We start from the raw sequence: 15,765 nt of genomic DNA, 5'->3' as shown, positions 1-15,765 counted from the left end.
TTGTTTTGTTTAATTAAAACCAAAGTTTTCTAATGTGATTTTTATATTAATTTACTATGATAATCAAACATTATTTTCAACTTTAGTAATAAGCTCATAGGAAAGGGACACAACATATATTACAAATTAGTGAAAGTCTTTAAATTTAGAAAATACTATAGCCTATATAAAATCTCGTTAAAAAATATAAAATGAGTTCTGGGGATGTAAATAAACTTCATGTCCTTATAAACAAAAAGTGTATTAGTTAAAATTAAATAATTATAAAAATATACATGTCAGAAATTTCAGTTGGGATACCAACAGAGTTGTTATTGATTTTAATTTTCTATAATTATTTTAATAATTTTATATAAGAATAAATACCTATAGTGTGGCCAGATAAAAATAGATCCAGATATTTTTCTTCCTAGGAATACAATTATATATTAAGTTTATCAATTGTATTTGCTGAGGGACCAAAAATAATTGAATAGAATAAGGAATCAAAAAGTAAATGCAATATGTACTATAATTTATTATGTGGCAAAGATGGTTTCGGGTCAGTTATAAAGAGTTATATTCCTAATGGCATGGGAAAATTCAAATTTATATTTTTTGAAAGAAAATAAACGTGTAGCAATAATTTCAACATATATTAAAATAACTTACCCACAGTTTAAACTTAAATATTAAAAATGATAACTAAGGAGACTATATGAATGGTAAAGGTGTTGATGAGTTGACCAAGACTAGAAACTCAAAAGCTAAAAGGGGACCTATTTGATTCAAAAAACATGAGCAGTGCAAAAAAAAATCAATGCTAACATAAAAATACCTGAGTAGATAATAAATTACAACAAAATTGCAATGCTAAAGATAGAGTTATTATCTTTAATTTATAGTAGTACTTGATAAATGACATGAAGTGTGCTAAATATTAGAAAATGTGCAAAGTATTTGAAGAGGCAATTAATACAAGAACAAATTCTAATGAAAAGATGCTTGGATTCATTAGTTTTCAGGATAATGCAAAGCAAAGAAACAATGAACTAACACATTATAGGATCAAATGCAACAATTTACAAACTCCTTTAACTCCTATTTTTCTGGTAGAAAAGTATGCTGAAGGGCTCCATAATATATTGCTCATGTAAATATAAATTATTACAGCTTCTTAGCAAAGCATTTGGGAAATATATAAAGACATACAGATATATCACATTTAGTCCATTAACTCCATTGCTATGGTTAAGATCTGAGGTGTCCCCTAAAACCTCATGTGACACAATGCAAGAAGGTTTAGAGGTGAGATGATTGGATCATGGCAACCTTAATCCAATCAGTGAATCAATCTCCTGATAGAGATTAACTGGGAGGTTATGGTAGACTCATATCAAATAGCTAGAGGAGGTGAGTCATTGAACATGTGCCTTTGGGGTATATATTTTGTCCCTAGTGAGGGGAGTCTCTCTTTCACTCTCCCTGCTTCCTGGTGCAATGTTCTGAGCCACTTTCCTCCACCATAATCTGCTGCCATGATGTTCTGACTCCCCTGGAGCCATGAGGAATGGAGCCAGCTGTTTGTGGGCTGAGACCTCTGAAAAACATGAGCCTCACAATAAATTTTTCCCCCTCTAAAATTGCTCATCAGGTCTTTGGGTCATAGCAGCAAAAAAATGCTGACTAAAACATCCATTCTTGGATGATTCATCCCACAGATACCAAAATACCAATCTATAGAGATATGGGAGTAATTATGCTATTATAACATTGTTAAGAGTTACAAAGAATCCTGAAATAAAATGAATTTCTATTGATAAAGGAAAAATTGTATAAATTATAACATTATAATATATTTATACCTTGACATATTACACATCCACCATATATGGTGAATTAGATTTTTATTAAGTGATTTGAAAGAAACCATGTTATCATTGAATTAAAAATTAAAATAAATATGTTGATTAAAGTCCCTCTACAATTTTAACCAGCTCCATAATATATGTATAAAATCTTAAGAACATAAAGAAAGATATGAAAGGAAACATTGTTACTTCAGTTCTCTAGTATGTGCTCATGTCCATGTGTTGAGTATGGGTATGGGGTTATCTGTGGGTCAGAGAAGAAGAAAAGGGAGGACGAAGGAGCCATAGAAAAGGAAAGTAAAATTCATGAAATTAAAAAAAAATACTTTGTGATATTATGCTATGATTACAGAAGTAAATAATTATGTAAGTCATGCTTTTAAAAGGAAATGAGAGAAAATGAGAATTTTATCAAGATTTGAATAGGAATAGACTAAATGTGGTTACCTTCTGATAGTCCATTAAATGCTTTCAATATGCTAAAACTGCATAAAATAAAAAAAGGAGAAACACATATACAGACTTGAGGTTTGGACATATTTTCTGAAGACAGAAGGTATATTGCTCTTTGTGAATGAGGCAGAGTGGTGGAAGTTTCAGGCCCCTGAAGAAATGAGAATGCTTCCTATTTGCTGCTAATTATGGTGAGAAAACATGAGAACAACTCTTAGGAGTATTTGAAGAAACTGAAGATACTGATATTAGAAAATAATTCTGAGAAACCAGAATGCTGTCTTTATCTTTTTGAGCAACTGTCTTGTGGGTTAATTATTGCTTCCACATATTGATTTTACAAAAATTGTTGATATCCAAATTGAATAAGACTAGTCAAGAAACCATGTGTCAGAGGCAGTAACCAGAGAAGTAGAAAGTTATGTAAGCACTTGCCATTGGAACTACATGCATTGGATTTCCCAAAACCCTATCATCTGAATCCTATAGATTACTAGAATTCCAACATTTTCTTTCATTTAGTCAAACCAAGAAACCAAATCATTTGCATATGTACTTTCAAAATATTCACATAGCCCTTCAAAAATGATTAAGATGTTTTATTGTAAAAATAGTTGAAATACATCAATATTGTTCAGACTAGTATTTATAGAAACTAAATGCAATATTTTTTAATCCAAGTATGAACAATCTTATATAATTGAGGTATCAAAAATTAAGGAACTGGCTAATATATGGCATTGTCATTATGGAGAAAGTAAGAGATAAGACAGTTCTCCCAAGTATATCTTAGGTATTTTAAGGTCTAGTTGGGAATATCACATATTTAAAAGAGATTTTTTTATTTTTATGTAGGGGCAAGGAAGAAAACAAAACAAATGAAAAACAAAACTCATGAAAAGTAGCATGCATTTCTTCACCTCTGTACTTTATATTTAATGTATAAGTGGTAACACTAAAAATGGTTGAGTTTAAATTACTATACTATCACAAATTCCATTTAAACAGTGTGATTTCATATTTCCAAAAATGTCCAAACACAGACCACATGGTTTTATTTTATGGCATATTGAATAAATATTTTTAAAAAACAAATATGGTTTTACAATTTTAAAATAGATTGTCCAAATACATGTAAAGTGATTACTGAAAAACAAGGACTTCATGGAGATAATATTTGGCATCTACATGGGTACTAAAAAGGGGAGGGAAGAAACTGTGGTTTTGCTTTGGATACAGTTGAGAGCGTATTTACCTTTATGTATTTACTTGCTTTTGCTCTTAGATTACCTTTTATCTTCTCCACTAATCTGAATTCCAGAAGATAAAACCAATGTATACACTCCTTAGTGTTTTATTTTCCCCTATCAAGAATATAGTAGGCTCTAATTGATATTTAATTTAGAAATAGTAAACAAATTAATTAAAGGTGTTATAATGTCAGTTTGTTCAATAAATGGTGTGAATCTTCATTGACATTAGTGATCAGAATTAAGTGAAATATATCAGTATTACTAGAGTCTCAATAAGTGAATATTTTAAACATGGTTACATGGTTGCTCCTTTACATTTAGTCAAATAACCTAAATGTACAAGAAATTTCTGCATATTTAAAGTTATTTTTAAATGAAATACAGATTCAGAAAGCTAAAAATAGATGTCAAAGAGGAAAGGAATCAAACTCTGAAACTTTTGAAATCAACAAAAGTTTTAAAAGGTTTTTTAAATCCAAAAGTTTCTTAAAGTTGGCAAAAATGTGGTTATATAATAAAATAACAAGCATAAAGCTAAAGTAAAAGGGTATGACATTGAGATTAATCATTACTAACATTTCCAGCCATAATGAGATAATTTTGCTGCATGATTATTGATAATTTATTAAAATATAAACTATGTAAGTTCAGGGATATTGATCCTCTTGTTTTTCCTTTTTCTAGAAACTACAAGAAAACCTATTATGGATTAAATACAGGATAAATATTTTTGAATCAATTAATTGCACAGTTTTGTATATATTTTAGTTCATTTCAAATTACAAAAAGAAACACAAATAAATAATGTATATTTTCTTATGCATATGTGGATATGTATATTTACATAAGATTTAAGTATATATAACTTTTTATATAAATATGTAGCTTAAAATTACAGCCTAATATAATTCATTTTCTTAATTATAATTTTTAAAATCAATACATTTAAATGTTATTTCTCTATTTAATTCGTGTTATACTAATTTCATGCTTTTAATGTTACAGATTTTGTTTACCACTCTATGGATAAACTATATGAGTCAATTAATTCTGTTTCTACATATATTTTTGCTCCCTTGGGCAATGAAAAGGATTAATGATGTATACTAAGAAGATTTCAAGCTATGAATTCCAGTCAACATTACACATTAAGAAAACAAACATTAAAATTTGCATATCATGAAATATCAAATTTTATCCCATAACTATTGCTTAATAAACACAAGTAAATCAACAGAAGGTTTTTTTTTTTTTTGAGCATATGGGTTGGTTCCATATCTTGGTTATTGTGAGTTGTGCAATAGTAAGTATTGTTGTGCTTGAATCACTATGGAATGATGATTTTAATTCTTTAGGATAAATGCCAGTAGTGGGATGGCTGGATCATATTCCAAGTCTTTTGAGAAATCTTCATGTTGCTTACCCAAGTGGTTGTATGGATTTGTTCCCCCACCAACAATGTATGAATGTAATTTTTTTCCCCACATCCTCACCAGTATTATTTGTATCCTTGGTAATTTTTATTGGAGTAAGATGAAATTTCAGTATAGTTTTGATTTTGATTTGAGTTTCCCTGATTGCTAAAGATGTTGAACATTTTTTTTCACATATTAATTGGCCATTTATATTTCTTCTTTTGAGAAATGTCTGTTAATTTGTTTTGTCATTTATTGAGTGGATATTAATCCCCTATTTGAGGAACAGTTGGCAAAGGTCTTCCCCTGCTCTGCAGGGTTTCTCTTCAGGCTCTTGTTTGCTTTGTCATGCAGAACTAATAGAACAGTGAAGAAAGAAATTGAGGAGACCCTTAGCAGATAAAAAGACCTTCTATTTTCTTTAATAGGCAGAAATAATATTGTCAAAAGAGCCATACTACAAAAAATTCTGTACAAATTCAATGTAATCTCCATCAAAATACCTTTGGCATTTTTCAAAGCAGCCTAAAGTGATTTGGAAGACCAAAAAACCAGAATAGTCAAAGCAATCCTGGGCAAGAAGGAGGAATCACAATATATGATCTCAATTATGATGCAGAGATATAAAAAATAAACAGCATGGTATTTGCATCAAAATAGATATAAAGGCCAATGGTCTTATGGTTTAGATATTAAGTGTTCCCCTAAAAGCTTGTGTCTGAGACAACGCAAGAAAGCGTGTAGGTGAAATGATTGTGTTATGAGAGCTTTTATCCAATCAGTGAATTAATGCCTAATAGGCCAATGGGAATTAACTGAGTGGTAACTGAAGGCAGGTGTGACTTTAGGGTTTATATTTTGCATTTGAACAATGGAGTCTCTGCTTCTTGATTATGGTTTGAGCAGCTTCCTCCTTCACACTCTTTCACCAAGATGTTAAGCCTCACCTCACACCCACAGAAATTAAGTTTGTTGTCTATGGACTGAAATTTCTGAAACTGTGAGCCCCCAAATAAATTCTTTCTCTTTAAAATCGTTCTTGTCAGGTCTTTTAGTCACAGAAGTAAAAAAAAAGCTGACTAAAGCAAATAGAACAGAGACAAATCCATATTGATAGTCATCTGATTCTCAAGGTGTCAAAAATATACATTGCAGAAGATAGCCTTTTCAATTAATGATGGTGAGAAAACTGTATATCCATATACAGAAGAATGAAACTAGATCCTTCTCATCCCACATTAAAGTCAACTCAAAATGGAACAAAGACCTGGGATTTAGACCAGAAACTTTGTGATTTACAGAAGGAAACATAGGCTGAACACACCAACATTTGGGACAGGCACAGACTTCCTTAACAAGACCCCTAAAACTCAAGAAATAAAAGCAAGAATCAATAAGTGGGAAGACATCAGGTGAAGTCCTTAAGGTTTCATAAACATTGAGACATTAAGGAAAAGCTTATACTAAGTTTATAGATTCTGACTCAAAATAGATTGAGACTTAACATATTCTAAAAATTATTGTAATTTTTTCTCTTTTTTTATCATTTTTTCTTTTTGTCCTTTCTTGCTACTGGTAGTGTTTTTGAGCAGATTCGAGTCTGATTACATTCTTAGGAAAGCTTATTTGCCCTATATAGCTACTCTGTGTTCAACAACTTCTGCTGAGATGATTATAGTGATACCTCAGGATGCTACAAGGTTAAGCTCAAGTCTCCTAACCCTTCAAACTGAATTCTGGCTCCAAATGAAAATTAATGTAGGCTCCTTTCTTACTTCATTTTGTTTTAGAAACACCTTCAGCTCTATTTATTTTTATTCATTTAAAACATTTTGCTGATTTCCTCTACCAAGTACTACACAGTATTCTACCAAGTACTGTGTTTAGTGTTAACTTAACAAGATAAGTAATAAAAGAAAAAGAAAACAAAAACAAGTCTTCAAAGCAAGAGCTTATGGACTTATAGGGGAAAAAAACGTGCAACACTCCATAATTTACTAGAGGCAGTTGTAGTCTTTTTTTCTTTTTTTTTTTTGGGGGGGGGTGTCATTTGTTTGTTTGATTCTAGTAGAAAGTGATGTACTTCAAGTTTGGTCAAGAGAAGAAGAACTTAATGGGACAATAAGAAGTTTGAAATCTTGAAACCAAAGATGAGTCTGAGACTTCAGAAATGAGTACGAAATAAACTGGCATAAAAAGGAGGCAGAAAGAATTTATTGGGAGAATAGATGAAAGAAGGAAGAAATCAAAGAAAGGAAGAAAAGAAAGAAGGGCATTGTATGACTATATGTAGGGTAAGGATGTTAAAAAACATTCAGTTAGGTAATATTGATATATAAAACATAAAGGATTAGCAATTAGTGATTCTGGGGAAGCAAACTGACAAATGGTACAAATAATTAATCATTTAATATGATGCTAACTGAATTTATACATTTGTCCTATATATATATTTGTCCTTCCTTAATAGACTCATTAATTGCATTTAATACTTTAATTGCATGAAATAATTTGTTATTTCATTTATTATTAATTTCAATATTTTATTTTAGTTTATTCCCTATATGTTACCATCTCCTTTCCAATATACTGCATGACATAATTTAATTATCTGTACTATGTCAGGTTACTATATGGAACACTTTAAGCAAATATGAAAAGTCAGTCTTGATATGACTGGTTGCCTTCATTTCACATGACCATAATCTTCTTTGATCTTTTCATCTCTAACACATGTTTGCCTCATACTACATTATTTTTTTTAAGTTTCATAGGTGCTGAAATTCAAGAGCCAGAAACTGAGCAATTTACCATATTTACAGGAAACAAGAAAAAGAAAAAGAAACACTTTGTTCTCTTATGTCTATTTTCTCTTTTCTCCTTTCCCTTATGATAACAATTTCTTTGCTTCTAGTGCTAAGGTATCTGAACTCCCAGACATTGTTACATCCTTACACATTTCTAAGGAACAACACCTAGTAGAAAATTCATGAAATACAATCTAAAGTTTCCATTATTGATAATAACAATGTCTAACTTATGAAGACAACAAAACAGAAGAAAGAAGGAAATGAAAAGTTTGATGAAAGGAAATTTCAAGGCATCTAAACTGTATATTTAAAGTTCTTCTAATTAGCAATTTGGATACACATTTCAGTGGGTTTGACAAATATGTACAACCAAAGAACCACCATCATGCATGTCCATTGTCCTAAAATGTCTCCTTGCATTCCTTCACAGTTTTCTGCCACCCATCTCTAGTCCCTAGAAACCACTGAACTGTTTTCTTTCAATAGTGTTCTGCTAGTTTTTAAAAAATAATTCTGTAAATGAACACAAGCACTATTTATAACTGTCATTTCATTTAGCACAGAACTGTTGAGGTAGTTTCTAGTGTATTGACCTGAATGTTGACCCCAAAATACATGTCCATGCTTATGGCAGCCCCCTGTGAATATTATCTTACATGGCTAAAGAATAGAGTAATAAGAGGAGGGGCTAATCCTAGATTATCTATGTGATCCTGAATTGCAGTTATATATATTCTTATAGTGCTGAGAGCCATAGCTAAGTAGGTACAACACATGGCAATTTCCTTGTCAGCCTATCCCATGTTGCTTAGAGGAAGGACTCTCCATTGTGGAAATGGGCTTGCCTTGGACCCAGATCATATGCAGTGACTTTGCATGAAAGGTGACCTTGCTCAGGGGTTTAGGGCGATCCAGGTTTAGGGCGGTTCCAGGTTTAAGGTGGACCCTGCTGGGAATAGGGCGTATCCTGCTGCCTCAGGCGCCCGCCCGCTCCTTGAGTTCCCCTTGAGTTCTTGCGGGATTCAGAGAGTATTTTGGGATGCAGAGCCTGGTGGAGGTGTGGATTTTCCCCAGAACGTGTGTGTAGAGTGCCGGTGACAGTTCGAGAATAAAGAATTGCTGTTTGAATCTACAAGGCTGTGAGTGGCTCGTGATTTTGTGCCCAGCCAGACTGCGGCATTATAGGAGAAGGTAGAGGGACTATAGAACTAAACACACAAAGGAGAGGGCAATTGAAGATGGAACTGAAAGACTCCATAGCTAAAAAAGCCAAGGAATGGATTCTTCCCTACAACATCTAGCAGGAGCAAAGAATTGTCACCACCTTGATTTTGGACTTCTTCTTTCCAAAACTGTAAAAGAATAAATTTTTGTTGTTGTAAGCCAAAATGGTGTGGCTTAATTAATTACAAAAGTCCTAGGAAATTAATACATCCACATTACATACACTACAGGTTCATTCCTTTCTATTGTCAAACAGGTTAAGACAGCATTGTGTGTGTATATAATTTTGATGGACATGTGGTTATTTTCTGTTTTGGCTATTTGAATAAAACTTGCATGAGTATAAATCTTTTATGGACACCAATTTTCATACCTCTTGGGAATATATAGTGGAACTGATGAACCATGAGATAAATAAATGTTTAACTTTGTAGAAAACTACTAAACTTTCCACAAGAATTTCAAAACCTTCTTAGCAACATAGGAGAGCTTTAGCTATTCTGCACTCCTATCAGTACTTCATATTTTCAAGGGTACTAATAATTTTTACTTTTATTTTATGTTTTCACAGTTTTATTGGGCAACATTATCTAATGTCGGTTTTACTCTGCATTTTCTTATAAGAAATGATATGGAACACAGTGTGATGTAGCTATTCATCATTTATCTTTTCTGAAGTATGTATTTAATCTTTTGCACATATTTTAATTGGATTTGTTTATTTATTTTATCAGGAATATAGTAGCCAAATACCACACTGAGTGGCTTAAATAAGAGAAATTTGTCATCTCATAGTTCTGAGGGTTAGAAATTGGGATTTGAGTGTCAGGAAAGCTGGTCCTGTCGGAGGCTATGAGGAAAAAGTCAATCCATGCTTCTTCACTGGCTTGTGGTATTTATGAACAACCATTAGAATTTCTTATCTTGTATAAGTATCACTCTGATCTCTACCTTCTTCTTCACATGAAGTTTCTGTGTGTATATATACCTTTAAATTTTCTCTTTGAATAAGGACATGAGTCATATAGGATTATATTCTAATGACACTAATTACCTCATTTCAACTTGTTTACCTTGTTTATACCCCACCTCCAAATAGGTGCTGGGGGTTAGGAGTTCAACATATGATTTTGGGGAGGACACCAATAACTGTTATGCAATCAAGGAGTTCCTTATCAGAGGTTTCTCATATTAGCATAAATATGTCCAGGTGACAGTTTATTGTATTTAGGCACAAACTGGAGTTATTCAGTCAAATTTACAAAAGTGCTTCAAAAGTTATCACATATATTTCAAAACAGAATCTGTAAAAGTGAGCAAAAAATTACCATGAGTAATGAGAGCAAGACAGGAGGCTGGTTAGATTATTTAAAGATGATCTGAGAAATACATCTGTAAATAAAACTGATAAGGACAAAGTTCAAAAAGACATAGGACAGCCAGTTCCCATGGTGTACACCTGTAATCCCAGAAAAAAAAAAAAAAAGGCTGAGGCAGGAGGATTATGTGTTCAAGCCAGCCTCAACAAAAGTGAAATGCTAAGCAATTCAGTGAGACCTGTCTCTAAATTTAAAAAATACAAAATAGGGCTAGGGATTGGGTTCATTGGTCAAGTGCTCCTGAGTTCACTCCCTGGTACCCAGCCCCCCCCACACACACACACAAAAAAAAAACATAGGAAAAAGAAATAAAAAATTAAAGGCTCTTCCAAAGATATAGTTTATTATGGCTAACACTATTAAGAAATTAAATAAAACAAAAATGTGTCTTCTGGAAGACTTGATTGGTGAGAATGATGGAAGTACTTTCTATAGAATGGTGGGGTAGGATCCTTAGTAAAATATGGTAACAAAGTTTCTATGTTAGAAAACTCCTGGCATCATGAACTTACCTCCTAGAAGAGAAGATATTTGTAGAACAATTATCCCAGAGAGCTCTGAGCAAGTAACCAACTACAGGAAACCATTCCCATCCTCTGATTTTATTTTTTTCCTATTTATTTACAATCATCTATGAGGCAAGAGTCAAGACTGGTTTGGGGAATACACAAAAATGTCCCTCAAAAACCTGATATTAAAGTCAATGGCAAAAAACAATAATAAATTATAGACAGGATAGAATTGATGTGACTATGTTGTACCTGAAGGCTCAAACTTGCTAGGCAATATGTAGCACGATAAATTACTTAACTACTAGCCTACAACAACAAAAATTTTCTCAATCAATTCAACAAATAAGGAATATATAATGTAAAACTCAGCTAAGTTTCTGCTGTTCCTTTTAAAATCTGTACTATGATATTGTCTTAGCTTTATAGTTCTCCTCCCTTATCCATGAAGGTCATGCTCCAAGACCCTCAATGAATGCAAAAACCACAGATAGTCCTAACCCCTATATAAGTTATTTTGTTTTTAATTTTTTTATAAACAGGTTACATTCATTTTATTTTTCTCTAAAAACCTTATATTGTAGCCACAGCTTGAGTAAGGCTCTTCCCATAGAGAGACTGTGGTAGGAGTTTTCACAAGATGGTCAGTGAATTCCTGATAGAGAGTTTTGGTGAACACAGTATCTTTTCAGAGATCAGGGGTCAAGTAGCTGTATGTCTTGGAGATGGCATTGAATATGACCGTGGCAAAATTGCCCAAGGTGGCAGTGCAGCCCCTGGTGAAGTAAAGCAGTCATCAATACCAGCCATCAGCAACAATTTGTTGGCCATAGTGGCTGAGACAATGCCAGTACCTCTTGGATGAGCAACACTAGCACAGAATCACAACATGCTGTCACTTTTTAAGGGACAGTTTCGAGCTTGCTAATCCTGTTCCCTCAGTAGCCTCTCTGTACAGGAACAATGGAGAGCTTGGCCAGGATGAGGGCCCCTTGGATAGCAATGACTACTTCCTTGGAACACTTAACTCTTAGGCCAACCAACCATTGTAATCCTGGATAGCTACAAATGCCTTCAACCTGGTCCACTGACCAGTAAGTGTATGCTTCTATACAGACCTCATCTATAAAACCTCATCCTTGATTGATGTTCCCAGGAAAAAGTCAATCATCTAAGATTCCTTGAAGTGCAAAGATAAGAAGTAGATCTCCTCCAAGGACTTGATCTTCATATTCTTGACCAGGTAGCCCAGCTTGGTGACTGATTGACTCCTCATCTTTAGTATTGCCTCTATGAGCTCTATGGCCATGGCTCTGACCCCTACTACGTCTGCAACAGTGGCCTTAGGGATGGCTACTTAAGCTTCTGAGGAAGTCACCATGGCTATCCATTCCAGAGCCCCCAGGGCTTCCACACCCTTCCAGTGTTCTCTGCCATTTAGTGTTTTCCCAGAGAAGAAACTCTACATGTTATGATTTTCCTGTACATGCATAATTTGATGTCTTTCCATCTCATCTAAGCACATAGCATGTGGTTGCAACTTTTGCAGTTGGAAATGTGGCTGCATAAATAACATGTGTTGAGAGGCACAGCTGAGGTGGGATGGCGCTTAGCATTTTGCCAGAAAGAGTGTTTGAGATGTGATGCCAGCGAGCCATTAAGATGATGATAATTAAGTTAAGATGTGTATAATTGCTGTGACTGGATGATGCTGGATTGAAACAGGCTGTGTATTCAGTTGTATATAGACCCCTGCTGTCCGGAAATAGGGCGGCTCCTGCTGCCTCCGGTGCCCACTACTTTTGAGTTCTCCGGGAGTTCCCATAGAGTTCCAGCGGAGCCCGGTGGAGGGTGAGAGAGTTCCTGTGGAGGGTGAGAGAGTTCCTGGGGAGTGCGCGTGGAGTGCCGGTAGAGTTCCGGCAATAAAGAAGTTCCTGTTTGAACCTACAAGTGCCTCATGGTGGCTTGGTTATTTTGTGCCCAGCCAGACTGCGGCAAACATGCCTTTCTTTTTCCATCTTCACTTTCATGGATAGATGATTAATTCTTACCATTAATCTTAGTAATCATAGCACATTATTTTACCACCTTTCATTTACTAAATTAAGAACTTTTCACTTAAAGGGAGCACTTTACAGTTTATTTTTGGCATGTCTAAATTTCCACATCACTACCCTTGGGATTTGGGGTCATTCTTCAATAAAATAAGGATTGCTTGAACACAAACACAGCAATATCATGTAGATTTATCTGACAATTGAGGTGGCTATTAAGTGACTAGTAAATGGGTAGCATATACAGTGTGGACTTATTGGACAATGGAATGATTCAGTTCTCAATATGGTCAGAGCAGGTTGATTTCATCATACTGTTCATAACAGTATGGAAGTTAAAATTTATGAATTATTTGTTTTTAAAATTTTTCATTCAATGCTTTTGGACTCTGATTATTTGTGGGTTTCTAAAATCAAGGAAAGTGAACTCATGGATAAGAGAAATACTGTATTTTTCTTTGGAGTTCTTCTCTCATCTGTATCCTGATTTTCTTGTTCATATAGTGAAACCTACATTTATTAAGTGCTGAAAATATATTTTCTGTATTATAATATGAAATACTCTTTTTAAAAATAATCTTTATGAGATGCCCTTCTCAGTTTTTTTTGGTGTCGTCCAACTCAAGATTTCTCTTTTTAACTTTATTCTACACACCAGTGGCTCTATATTTCAGTCAGTTCAAGTCTTCTGTATTCCTGATTAAAACAGTCACCCATGTACTTTTTTAAGTTATTGCATAGTGCAATTGTAAGTGATCTATAGCCAAAGTCATTACAACTTTAAAAAATATCAGTTATATATTACATTTGTGATTTGCATCATATAGATATATGAATAATATATGAATTTCTTCCTTGATAACCTATTTAAGATATTAACTCAAAGTCAGCTTTTCCATTTTATAAACCATGACAAATTGCTCAGTGCTTAGATGATCAATAGTTAATGTAAAATTATTTATTAATTTGCTAATTGAAGAAGTAGATAACAATATCTTTCATTAAAACATATTTGCTGTACAAATAATGAAGTTTGCCTTTTTTCATTCTGAGGTAAAGTGAAAGATTTTTCTTTTCAATCAAAAGATAAATATCAGGCAATTTAGTAGAGCTTATAAAATTATTCACTAATCAAATTATTATTTACAGATTCTCATGGTGGATGCACTCATTTTACACGCATTTACAGAGTGCTTACCCTGTGTCAGACATTGAGCTGGCAGTATTATTAAAGCACTAAACAAGGCTGACAAGGCCCTGCCATGTTGAAGACTGCATTATAGAGAGAGTGACAGATAATACAATAAACAAGTGACTCAATCATGTTTAATGGGAGTGGAAGTTTAGATTCAGCAACACATGCTGGACCTCAGGAGCTCTGCCAAGCCAAGGGCTGAAGCTGGATATCCCAGGTATGAAAAAGGACAAACACAGCCCCTAAGGCAGCAATACCATCCATTAACAGCAATGCCTGGGTTTGAACATGCATCCAAACCACATGGAGAACCTGTTAAACCCTAGCTGCTTGCCCCACATCCAGAGTTTTTGAATCACTAGGTCTTGAGAAATACTTAAGAATTCACATTTCTATAAATTCCCAGGTAGTGTATATGCTGCTGGTTTGGGGACCAGGCTTTGAGGAAGATTTTAGAAGAGACCAAAATGTTAAGTTGAAATAAGCCACAAATAGATAGAAAAATATTATATGACATCATTTATATGTGCAATAAAAAATCAAATATAAACTGAGACAACAAAATAGTGTTGACCAGGGGTGAGGGAAGAGGGGAGAGAGGATAGGAGAGGTGTGCCTGAGGATATAAAGTAGCATAATGTAGAATAAATGGATCTAGAGGGTAAGCCTATAGGTAATAAAATTCTATTGTATGTAGAATTCAAGCTCAATTAACTTTTAGCTGTCTCTTACCATTTATTTATTTGTTTGTTTGTTTGTTTATTTGTTTATTTATTTTGGAGGTGCTCAGGATTGAACTTAAGGGCATTCAACCACTGAGCCAAATCCCCTGCACTATTTTGTGTTTTATTTAGAGACAGGGTCTCATTGAGTGCTTAGTGCCTCACTTTTGATGAGGCTGGCTTTGAACTTGCTATCCTCCTGCCTCAGCCTCCCAGACTGCTAAAATTAGAGGGTGTACCACCGAGTCTGGCTTCCTTAGTATAAATATATAGGTAATTAGGTAAGACGATGTGTTTGTTAATTTGTTTTACTAAAGCAAGGTTTTCATGATCTATATTTGCCCCATAACTTCATGTTGCATATCTTAAATATACACAATAAAATTTAATTTTTTAAAAAGGTATCAATGTGGCTAATCTATGTAGAATAAATTTATTATCTGGAAAGAAAAGGAGTAATTGTATTTAAAAAATAAAACACAACAACAACAACAAAATTCAACTTTACATGAGTGTCAGGTCATGTACACTGACCAAAATAGAAAGTTTGAATTTATTCTAAGATCAATAGGAAGATATTGAAGAAATTTTAGTAGAGGAGTATTGTAATCTGATTTACATTTAAAGTATTACTCTAGTTGCTATTAATACAATATACTCTGGTGGTAAAAGAGAGGATATAGAAGGATTTGTATAATGTCACTGTAGTAGTCTGCATGAGAGAAAATGTTTTTTACAAGAAACATGTCAGACAAAATTGATTTGCTGAAAGAACAAGTGTGAGTATTTAGCAAAGGGAGAAATCAAGGATGACTTCAGATTTTGGATTGAGCACCTGAGTGCCTCTTTTAATAAGGGATGAATAATAACAGAGAAGATCAACTGAAGTTGTTCTTACATT

General features: G+C 33.6%; 1 pseudogene; it reads right to left on the bottom strand.

The window, feature by feature from the left end:
• Nucleotides 1-11,425: 11,425 nt before the first annotated feature.
• On the bottom strand, nucleotides 11,426-14,159 carry LOC114087258 (small ribosomal subunit protein uS5 pseudogene; annotated as a pseudogene).
• Nucleotides 14,160-15,765: the final 1,606 nt, after the last annotated feature.

This window comes from Marmota flaviventris, chromosome 4 (assembly GCF_047511675.1).
Source record: "Marmota flaviventris isolate mMarFla1 chromosome 4, mMarFla1.hap1, whole genome shotgun sequence".
In the NCBI taxonomy this organism is placed as follows: domain Eukaryota; kingdom Metazoa; phylum Chordata; class Mammalia; order Rodentia; family Sciuridae; genus Marmota; species Marmota flaviventris.
Note: the sequence above shows the minus strand (reverse complement) of the source record. Positions and strands in the feature narration are given on the sequence as shown.